The sequence below is a fragment of the Magnolia sinica genome, chromosome 12 (assembly GCF_029962835.1).
Source record: "Magnolia sinica isolate HGM2019 chromosome 12, MsV1, whole genome shotgun sequence".
Classification (NCBI taxonomy): Eukaryota; Viridiplantae; Streptophyta; class Magnoliopsida; order Magnoliales; family Magnoliaceae; genus Magnolia; species Magnolia sinica.
Window position 1 is genome coordinate 49,176,842 of NC_080584.1, and position 11,684 is coordinate 49,188,525.

The following is an 11,684-nucleotide window of genomic DNA, read 5'->3' on the forward strand; positions in this document are numbered from 1 at the left end:
GACCACACCACATAAAAATGTGGTAATTGAACTACCAATATTAAAAATTTCTTGGGGTTACAAAGGTTTTGGATCAAGTTGATATTTGTGTTTTCCCTTAAAACAGATCTGTCTAATCTTATCAACAGGTGAGGCTCCACATGATGAATGGTCCACATCCAGGCGGACCCACATTACACACAACTCACATCAAAGGTGGTGATGTGGACCCACATTATGCATGGTTCACATCAAAGGTGAGCGCCACATGATGGATATACGACATCAAAGTGTTGCCACCATGATGTGGTCAATCCACATCAAGTGGGCCCTACCTGATGGAAGGTCCACATCAAAGGTGAGACCCTCATGATGGATGGTGGACGTTGAAGGTGAACCCACATGATTGAAGACTAGTACCAAAGGTGGGTCCACATGATGAATGGCCCATATCAAAGGTGGGGCCCCTCATGATGAATGGTCCACATCAAAGTGGGCCCACATAATGCACAAGTCACATCAAAGGTGGGCCCACATGATGGATAGCCCACATCAAACCATGGCTCCTCATTATGGGCTATCCGCATCAAGTGGGCCTCACATGATGGATGATCCACATCAAAGGTTGGACCCACATGCTGGATGGTTGAGATTGAATGTGGGCTTACAAGGTGGAAGTATGACATCAAATAAGGGGCCATATGGTGAATGACCTAGATTGAAGGTGGGGCCCCACGTGATGAATGGTCCACATCAGGGTGGGCCCACATAATGCACGACTCACATCAAAGGTGGGCCCCACATAATGAAGGTGGGCCGCACATCAAGATCATGTGTGCAAATTGAAGAAATCTTTTTATGGCTTAAAAAAGTCCCCAAATCAATGGTATAAAAGTTTTAACACATTTATGGGTAGACAAGGCCATACTAGAAGAAGGTATGATTAGTGTTTTTATTTTAAGAAGCTTTATAAGAATTCTTTTGCATACTTGGTGATATGTATTGATAACATGTTGATAGTTGCGAAAGATATATCCAAAATCAAAGTATTGAAGTCTCAACTCAGTAAGGAGTATGAGATGTAATATTCAGGTGCTCTGAAGAAAATCCTTGATATGAAAATACGTAGAAAATACATAGAGAAAGGTGGCTAGATTGTGTTTATCATATAGCTAGTACATTGAGATGGTTTTAGATAATTTTAACATAGAGAATTCTAAGCCGATAGATATTTCTCTTGTAACTCATTTCAAGCTTTGAGGAGCTCAGTCACAAGTACAGATAACGAGAGAAAGTAAATGTCATAGGTTCTTACTCTAGTGTAGTTGGTAGCATGATGTATGCCATGGTATGCACACAACCAAATATCTCAAAGGAAGTTAGTGTGGTGAATATATAGGTAAGTGGCAAATTCAAGAAGGGTACATTGTTAGGTAGTGAAATGTGTTCTACACTACTCAAAGAGAACTAAAGGTGTTATGCTAGCCTTTAACAGGCATAATGGTAAAAAAGAAAATGTTGTTGGATATGTGGATGTTGATTCTGTATGTGATCTCTACAAGAGAAGGTATATTAATGGTTGTGTTCACTCATGTCGGTGGTTCAGTTAGTTAGAAATCAACATGACAATTGACGATTTCCCTATCTACCACTGAGGCAGAGTAAATGGCTACTATAGAAGTTGTGAAAAAAGATTTATGGTTAAAAATTAGCTTGGTTAGTGAACTTAGTTTAGAACATGAGAAGATTTGTTTCTATTAAGATAACCAAAGTGCTTTGCATTAGGCCAAGAATGAAGTGTAAAAGGTGAGGTCCAAACACGTAGATGTGAAACATTATTATATTTTAGAGTTTATCTCTAAAGGTGTAGTGTCATTGCGTAAGATTCACATCAATGAAAAGATACCGAATATACTAACGAAGTTTGTTACAAGAGAAAAGTTTATTCAACTAAGAACTTCTCTTAGGATTGTTATTTCCTAGCATTATTGATGTTTGGGCAGCCATTACTAGAGTTGTACACGAGTCGACCCGAGTCGAGCTTGGCACAGCTCAGCTCAGTCAACAACCAACCCCAGCTCGAACTTGGCTCAATCCTCAAGCCTAACTGGCCAACTCGGCTCAGTTTGGTCAGCAGCTCGGGTCAACTCAAACTCATAAAATGCATTTTCAATCTCCCGCACTTTTAATGCAAAACAGTAACAGCACTGCAAGCATTTCAACAAACACTCGGCGAGCAACGTCCAGTTTAAGATCTGAGAGCAATCCTATAATGTAAAGTCTTTTTTTTTTTTTTTTTTTCAAGTAGATGGCCTGGAAAACTAATATTGCCAATTTTATCCAGCCGCTCATTTTATCCTTAAATCATGGCCCACCTGATAAGTTTTCTAGCCTTAATTAATTATGGCCAAGGCATCTACACAGTGGGAAACTAAGTGATGGATGACTCCAGCCATCACTCTACATGTGGGATACACTGCACTGGCACAAGCAACATCACATTGATGAGAAGGAAGAAAAGATCATACCCGTAGCTAAGGCCTGTTGGTGGAAGCAAATGTCTTTGCAACGATCACAATACAATCTTCTCCCTCTATGTTTCAGGTAGAAAAAAACGAAAATGGAAGCTAGCTATATATAGAGCTGTAAGCCATCTATATGCTTCTAATCATGGGACATGGGAGTGATATCCAACCTGTCCATCACGTGGGATCCACTCAGAAGATCTGAGCCAAGAACCATGCTGGCCCACTTAGTGACAGGTGAAAATGTTACTTTTCTTTTGTACTACTGATAAGTGAGCTGGCGATATTCTCTGTAAGAAAGAGCTCTCTTCTATGCATTTTCTTTTATTGCAACTGAAAACAAAAAGCTGCTGGTGGACACCTTTGCGTGCGAGAAGGAGAAAGAACCTATAATGTGTATTCATACATTGAGTGAGAAGAGCATAGTAGGAGAACCATCAAATTCATGCGCCATCTTTCAGTGATTTAGATAGCGAACAGAACCATTGTTTTTGGCAGCTTTATGATTCACACAAAACCAGCGGTCTAGATTGCTGAACCGTGGACACAGGTTTGCAGAAACAGAAAGCCTACTGCACCTCGTATCTTCTCTATTCCAAAGTTGAATAACCTCGGTTACCACCCTTGCTAAGATTGAGATGATATGTGCTAGGTCTTGCACATATGGCATATGGGTATAATTCAATCCAAGCTGTCCAAATCGTTGGGCCTGTCTGGATATGTCACAACCCCAAACCTGATTGCCCAGTTAGTGATGGTCCAATGAGCAGTCAACTGTCAAAAGTCTGAAAAAGCGGTACAATCATATTGAGCGGCAACTGTTCATCACATGCATTGATTTCCCTTTTCTTCTTGAGCGGTACAGTCAACTGTCCAATGAACAGCACCTTCTCTTTTTCTCTCTCTCTCACTTTTTTTTCCTTTTGCTTTTTCTCTTGGAGCAATTAAGTGTGACAATGGGGTACCATTGTTATGGTAATAAACCCATTGTGTTGTGTACACGTGGCATGCATGTGATGATCCGAAGGATCAGTCCCTGAATTTGATTGGTGTAGATCAGTTGTGGGTGGTTATCATGGTAGGCTGTTGATTGGCGGAGATCAGAAGGATCAGTCCCTGTATTTGATTTGTGTAGATCAGTTGTAGGTGGTTATCATTGTAGGCTGTTGATTGGTTAGTAACCAAAAACTCCCTTCATTAGACTCTAACATGGCCCACTTGCACAGACCGTACGTGTGTTGGTGGAACACGGCCTGGCAATGGGTCGGGTTCAGTACAAGTTGTGACAGCCCAGGCCTGACCTACTTAATAAATGTAGGGGAGAGCATGAAAGATAGAAGAGGATGGTCATCATCTCCTGTACGTAATATTGATATGAAACTTGAATTTATAAGGTGTATGAATCTTGAATCCACGGTAAATAAACAAATTTGAAATATTTTATTGAAGTCTTTCTTTTAAATGAGCTTATAAGACTTAAAATGATCAAATGCAAACTTAATTAAGAGTCATAATGTAAGTGAAATTTTTTCAAAATAGGAAAACTTACTAAAAATAGAAAGTTTTAATTTAATTATATAGAATGATTCTTAGTATGATAAGAAGTAAATCCTAAGAAAACATCATATACTAAAACTCTAGGATGAAAGAGATGTATGCAAATTAAAACTCAGTAACAATAATAATTAAGTTTTTCAAAAAAAAAAAAAAAAAAAACAACAATTTTTAATAAGAATGAGTCGTTTTCTCACGAAACGAAACAACGCAACCCGCTTAAGGGGATTGGTTAGCCTAAGATGGCATATTCCAGTCAAAATCCATAGGTCGTGTGTCCTGTAACGATTTTCGGATCAAAAGTTTTGGTCAATTTACGGTTCGCACTTTGAACGATATTTTTTTCTCAATCTAGAATTAATTTCTTCCATTTGGACGCACTTGAGGCCCAATTATATCATGCCCCATGTGGGACTGGGCCTAGGTCTAATGGACTATGTCCACTTCCGTTCATTGTTTCTTTCGGTCCATCTATGCCAAGAATAGGTCAGCTGTCCCGCTCTACATCAATCGCATCCCCTTGAAAAGAACTCGTCCCTAACTTATATCCATCAGACTCGACTCATGATACCTATATAGATCTTTCACACTGAACGTTCGTGAGATCTCCAGATTTTCAGAAAGATCAATGACATTGGTATTATCATTGATTTTCTTGAATATCGAGATTGAGCATATCTTCTTATTTCTCAACTAATTATACATCTCAATCAAACTTACTCTGTGTAGGTGAACCAACACATTATCACCCACTTCCAACACATTTTAGCGTTGATGTTTATTACTCTCTTCTTTGTACTTGGCATTGGATGCTTGTCATTTTTTTTAACATCGGCATGCATGGTCACTATTTGGTTTTACATATTTTCCACAGCAACACTCATTTACAATAACTTAGACAAATAGACCAAGTCGAGTGTATGCTTGGGAACTAGAGCATATACAACCTCAAATCAGGACTTGCTAGTAGACCAATTTTGCATGTTGTTGAAGGCGAACTTTGCATGACCTATGGTAAGATCCCACTATTTGGATTATCACCAAAGATACAACTTATGAAGTTCTCGGGAGTACAATTCACCACTTCTGTTTGTCCATCCGTTTAGGGTGATAAGCACTGTTAAACTACAATGTAGGGTCAAATCATCGCCATAAAGTCCTCCAAAAGTGACTAAGGAACTTGATATTGTGATTAGAGGTAATTTTTTTAGGGATACCATGTAGTCGCACGACTTCTCGGAAGAATAGATTGGCTACGTTTGTCGCATCGAGAGTCTTCTTGCATGAAATGAAATGGGTCATTTTAGAGAACCTATCAACCACCACAAATGCCAATCCATACTCGTTGGGTCTGTAGAAGACCTAGCAAGAAGTCCATAATCCCACGTCTTGTTCTTTTACAAGTAGTCCATCTCATCATCCATCATTCCTTTCCATTTTTTTTACCATCTGGCTTATCAAGCGCCTCCTAAAAAGTAGATGGATCCCCCTCATTCGTAATAATGGCAAATGCGACATTTAGTCATCTCTGCATCTCGTTGGTAACCTACGATCTCGTAGCAGATTCCTTCTCACAGATGGCTGCTCCAATTTCTCCTGTACGTGTGTCTGCGTCTCAGTATTTGCCTGTGTCTCATCTCTATCTAATTGAATGTACACAACAAACTTTTTCGCTTCCTTGTGTTCATCTTTATGGAACAAGGATCCTTCGTTGAATTTGACATCATGACTTAGGATGATTTTCCGCGTGGCCCGGTCATATAGCCTGTACCCCTTCACACCACTACTATAGCAGACAAAGATGCACTTTTTAGCCCTTTAGTTCAACTTATCTCCTCAATTGACGATACGTGATAGTAAGCATCGCAACTAAATACATGCAGTCCCAAGTAGTCTAACTGCTAACCACTTCACACTTCAATAGGATCAATTCACAAGTAACGCGTTGTATTAACGGCCCCAATACACAATGCATTGACTAACCCAGCATTATTGATCATGCATCGGGCCCTCGTCAAGAGAGTCCGATTTATCCACTCGAGCACACCGTTCTACTCTAGTGTGTGGCGCACTATCATGTGCCTCACAATCCCTTCATCTTTACAATACTGAGAAGTGAATTCCCTACCGTTATATGTGCTCAACACTTTTACCTTTTACCTTGACTATTTTTCCACCATCACCATCCATTGTTTGAAGTTGATGAAAACATCGGATTTATTTTTCATAAAATAAACCCACACTTTTTTGGAATAGTCTTCAATGAGCATGACAAACCATGATGACCCTATATAAAAAACCATGGACGACAACCCCCATACATCATAATGCACATAATCTAGAACTCCCTTACAAACATGTTTTCCTAATTTACAAGACAACCTCGACTATTTACTATATATACAATGCTTGCATATACTATAATCAATTCTTTTAAAAGATGGAATTAAATACCAGCTATAAAGTAACTTCATGCCTTGGTCGCTCATGTGGACTAATAGTGCATGCCACATGTGTGTAGACGTGGAATATTCTGCTACAGATGTTGCATACTCCTGATTAACTTGTAAAAGTTTTCATTTCTCTGCACCTTCATGACTATGAGTGTCACTTTTGAAACTTTAAGAACATGAACAAACCTGGTGAATTTGCACCATAGTGCTCGAGTGCTCCTAGAGATATCAGACACTTCCTTAAATCAGGAACGTGTCTCACTTCAGTCAAGATATACTTCATGCCATCAAACATCTTGATGTGCATCAATCCAATGCCTACCACATTGTAGTAGACATTATTATTACCCATAAACATTTGGCCAGTACTTTGCACTCACTGTAGATGGTGAACCAACTTCAATGAGGAGTCACGTGGTATGAAGCTCTCATATCTAAAATCTATTCTTCATTGAAGTACCCAGATTTTGATGCGGTCAATACATCATTACCATTCGTTTCCTCATTAGATTCCGCAGTGTTGGCTTCCCTAGAAGAACTATCTGAATTCTTCTTTCTCAACTTAGGATTTTGACAAGCTTTCTTCATGAGCCGTGACATGCCACAATTACAGTACTTCAACTTCTCTTTGCTCTTGGCTTGGACTTGGACCTCGCACTATAAGAAATTCCACCTTTAGCGAAGAAAATTTTCATTGCCAAAAGATAAATTTTCGTAGCTAAGACGTTTTAGCGACGAAAATTTTCGTCGCTAAAGGACCAAAGCAAATGGTGTTTAGCAACGAAAATTTTTAATCGTCGCCAAAGGCAAGTTTTTTAGTGACGAAACTTTTTGTCGCTAAAAAAACTTTTAGCGAAGAATTATTTCGTCGCTAATAAATAAATGTTAAACTTTTAGCAAAGATAGTTTTCGTCGCTAAAAAAATTACAGAACTTTTAGCATAAAAAATTTTTGTCGCTAGAAAATAAATGTTAGATTTTTAGCGATGATAGTTTTTGTCGCTAAAAATAATTCCAAAACTTTTAGCGACGAACATTTTCATCGCTAAGAAGTAAATGTTAAAACTTACAAAACTTTTAGCGTCAAAAATTTTCGTCGCTAAAAAATAAATGTTAGACTTTTAACGACGATAGTTTTCGTCGTTAAAAATAATTCCAAAACTGTTCATCGCTAAAAAGTAAATGTTAAAAATTACAAAACTTTTAGCAACGAAAATTTTCGTCGCTAAAAAATAAATGTTAGCCTTTTGGCGATGATAGTTTTCGTCGCTACAAATAATTCCAAAACTTTTAGCAAAAATAAATGTTAAAAATTACAATCCTTTTAGCGACAAACATTTTCGTCACTAAAAACTACATATTAGACTTTTGCTGATGATAGTTTTCGTCGCTAAAAATAATTCCAAAACTTTTGGCGACAAAAATTTTCGTCGCTAAAAATTATGTAAGAAACTTTTACGGACGAAAATTTTCGTAGGTAAAAGTCTCTTTTTTAAAAAAAAAATTCCGCACAAAATTCCTGATATACACCTGTTACAATATATTTCATCATATTCATCCTGATATACACCTTTTATATAACATATTTCATCATATTCACAATTACATCCATTTAAACCCAAACTAATAAATCCATCCAAACATAAACTACATTCATCCAAACACAAACAATCTTATCCACATCACATTCATTCATGCATAAATACATATAAACTTAACATCATAAACAAATATACAAAAAGTCACAAAGATGAAGGCGGAGGTGGTGGGGCATCAGTGGGTAAGCATGAAGCGAGAGCCTAAAACATCTCCATCATCCATCGCTTATGCTCTACCCGCATCTCCATCATCCATCGCTCATGCTCCACCCGCATCTCCTTCATCCTCCTCTCTTGCTTCTCCCTCTACCTCGCCTGTTGATCCTCCATCCTCCTCTCCTGCTCCTCCCTCTGCCTCGCCAGCTCCTCCTCCCTCCTCCTCTCCTGCTCCTCCCTCTGCCTCGCCAGCTGATCCCTCCGCCTGTCCAACTGATCTCTAATGTCATCGACGACGACTCGTAGCTATTGAACCTCTCTCTCTCTCTCTCTCTCTGCAGTATCAGCTCGACGTACGGCGCTGTTACCAACGACGATGGATCGGCTGGAGGCAGCTCTCGCGGGTGCCATGAGCTTGGCACCATGGCCAAGCCCACGCACATATCCAAAACGGGTGCCAAGTACCTGACTCAAGATCTCTGGCTCACTCTGCTGAGTTCCATCAGGAGTGGGCTGACTACGTAAGGTGTCCATCTCCTCCTGTAATGAAAACATATGAATTTTCATAATAAATGATATTATTATAATTTAATGCAATTAAATTTTACAATGTAAGAATTTTTACCCAAATCTCGCTGGCTCTAGGATGTACCAAAGATCCCATCGCCTGCCGACAGTGAGCCCCTCTGTAGAAGTCTACTGGTCTGGGCTCCTGGCTAGTGACGGAATCTCACTACGCAATCGAAAGGATAATAGAGTTAATATAAATGCATGGAAAGAATATATAAACGTAATAATTACCAGTACTTTCTTACCATGTCGTGACGAAGTCATACAAATGACTTTAAACCAGCTACATGATTCACTTCTAACTTTCCCCTGTTGTCAGAATTTATTTTGCTCCTCTTCTGAATACATTATTCATAATACATTGTTATTAATTACGAATTTAATTATTACGTTAAGATATCGTAAATATTTAAATATTACCTGAAAAGAATCAGACAAAAACCTATCGCAGAGTATCCGCTAGTCCTCATCGGTCACGTGTGCTGGTGTGGACTGTATGGCCTCCTCGTAGCTCGCGCACCCCTTGTACCGCTTGTGTAACTTACTGCGGTAATCCTTGAACCACTCCTTAATCATGTCGTCGACGACATGGGAGATGTGCAGAATACTCAAATCCAAGTCAAATTTATCCTGCATTTTCGTAAATAATAGGCTAAGGCAATAAAACTATTAAGAAAATAACTTAACCGGAAATGAACTTTTATAAAATATATTTTAATTTACTAAAATTTACCTGAAGGCATTGACGGATGAGCTGCCGCACATCATCTATCACGTCTCCCCAACAAGGGGTGGTGGGAGGATCAGAGATCGGCATAGGACACCAACCTCTGCTGTAAACAACATGGTATTGTTCCCAACAGGTCTAATGCAGTCCTGTGGAAACTCTACCGTCACCCTACCCTCACGCGTAAGTCGCTCTAAAAGTAACCCGCGCGTTGGTCTACGTCCTCGTCAGCTGGTCAATGACGCTGTTGCAAAAAAAATATGTAAGTCTAAACATAAAAAGAAATCATTAAAAGAAATATAAGTCTAGACTTACACGCAATGCCCGGTGTATGCGTGACTGAGGGATCAGACGCCTGTGATTCAACATGTGATGGCGATGTTAGCTCCGTCGCATCACGGGTAGAAGGGGTAGATCCAGTGCGCGAATGACGTGCTTTCCCACCTGGTGCCATCACTAAATATGTGCGAACAACGAACTTATAAATTTAAACAATGTCATTACAAGTGGAATATACTAAAACATTATACATGTAGTGTTGACGGTACAATGCATTTGTGCTTATGCTTAGAGAGATTATTAAAATATGATTAGACCATTACACTATAATGCAAGCAGAATATAATAAAACTATAAACTTTAATCTATAACCATGTTCATGTATACATGGAATACATAAATTATTCGAATTGAAAAATGATATGTCAATCATGTGTACATTTAATAATTGTCGTCTGTATCACTATCACTTAGGGCTTTTATTCTTCACCATCACTATCGCTGATCAGTATTTCCTCCTCATTGTCTGCAACATCATCATCAATGAAACCACTATCATCTCTAACAATGTCATGTATTATTGAGGCATCAACATGATCAGGTGACACATCATCTCTGTCTAATTGCACCACATCAATATCAACACTTGAATCAATCCATGTATCCCTAGATGGCATGTCTTCTTGATATGCTTGTTCAACCCTAGATGTGTTATTTTCTCCGTCCTCGTTATCTTCAAATTCTAGTACTTGAACATCAAATATGTTTCTAGGCTTTATTTTTTTACATCACGTGCCAAAAGCTGCCTAACTTAATGTTAGTGAGGCAAAATACTTGTTCAGCTTGGTTGGCGAGGACAAATGGGTCGTCCTTAAACTATTTCTGAGATAAATTTACGCTCGTAAAGTAGTTGTCAGTCTTTATTCCCAACTTCTTATTTCGAATGTCCCACCAATCACATCTAAATAAGTACACCCGCTTTCTCATACAATAACTCAACTCAATAATATCCGTCAAAATACCATAAAAGTCAATTTCATCCTCTCATTTGTTCCCTTCATAACCACCCCACTATTTTGTGTGGTCCTATACTTCTCACGTTCTTCTGTGTGGAACGGAATTTTGTTTATAATACAACCCATATATCTAGATACACGTCTATCAGGGCCACACGCCAGTGAGTATAGTGCATCAGACGCATCCGTAGAGTTGCTGGTGCGCAACGTCTTCATCTATTATCATGTACAGAATATAATTGTTTAGTGATTTTCTTAGGTTGAAATAATGTGCAATACAATGAAAATTTCATAGTGTGGTGAGATACAATGTGAAATCTTAGACGTTTGGCGAACCATTTTGAAAACTGATCCTGATGCATTCGATCATAATTTGTGGGGAATTTGGACTTCATCTCGTCTATGTGTTCGCTATATATAAATGGCACGTCATCAGCAAGAAACATTAAGATCATCGTATGCAGAGAAAATAATAATCGAGGGAAGACTTACTCCAAGTACGACTCTATTTCTTCATAATTATGCAACACATACCACTGCGCCTTTGCTAGATCTCCAAGGTCTATATCCTGAAACGTCGGGGATCCTAAAGGACGAACGTTATGTGCAAATACAGATATGAGTCCTTGTTCATACTCCTACCCTTCATCGGCATTCTGATCTTCTTGGTTGAATCTAGTCTTTATGCCACGAAGATACATGGAGCAAAATGTAAGACACTCATTATCAATTTACGCTTCAGCTATCGACCCCTCCGGTCGTGCCTTATTCCTCACAAATTGTTTCAGTGTGTGAAGGTATCTGTATACAAAACCACTATGTTATACG

General features: G+C 38.8%; 1 long non-coding RNA gene across 1 annotated transcript; it reads right to left on the minus strand.

Moving 5' to 3' along the window:
- Positions 1-8,597: 8,597 nt before the first annotated feature.
- On the minus strand, positions 8,598-9,491 carry LOC131220487 (uncharacterized). Its single transcript, XR_009158620.1, has 3 exons — positions 9,080-9,491; positions 8,890-8,997; positions 8,598-8,804 (listed from the first exon to the last, which is right to left on the minus strand). It is a non-coding gene; the product is annotated as an uncharacterized LOC131220487 (long non-coding RNA).
- Between the last annotated feature and the right edge of the window lie 2,193 nt (positions 9,492-11,684).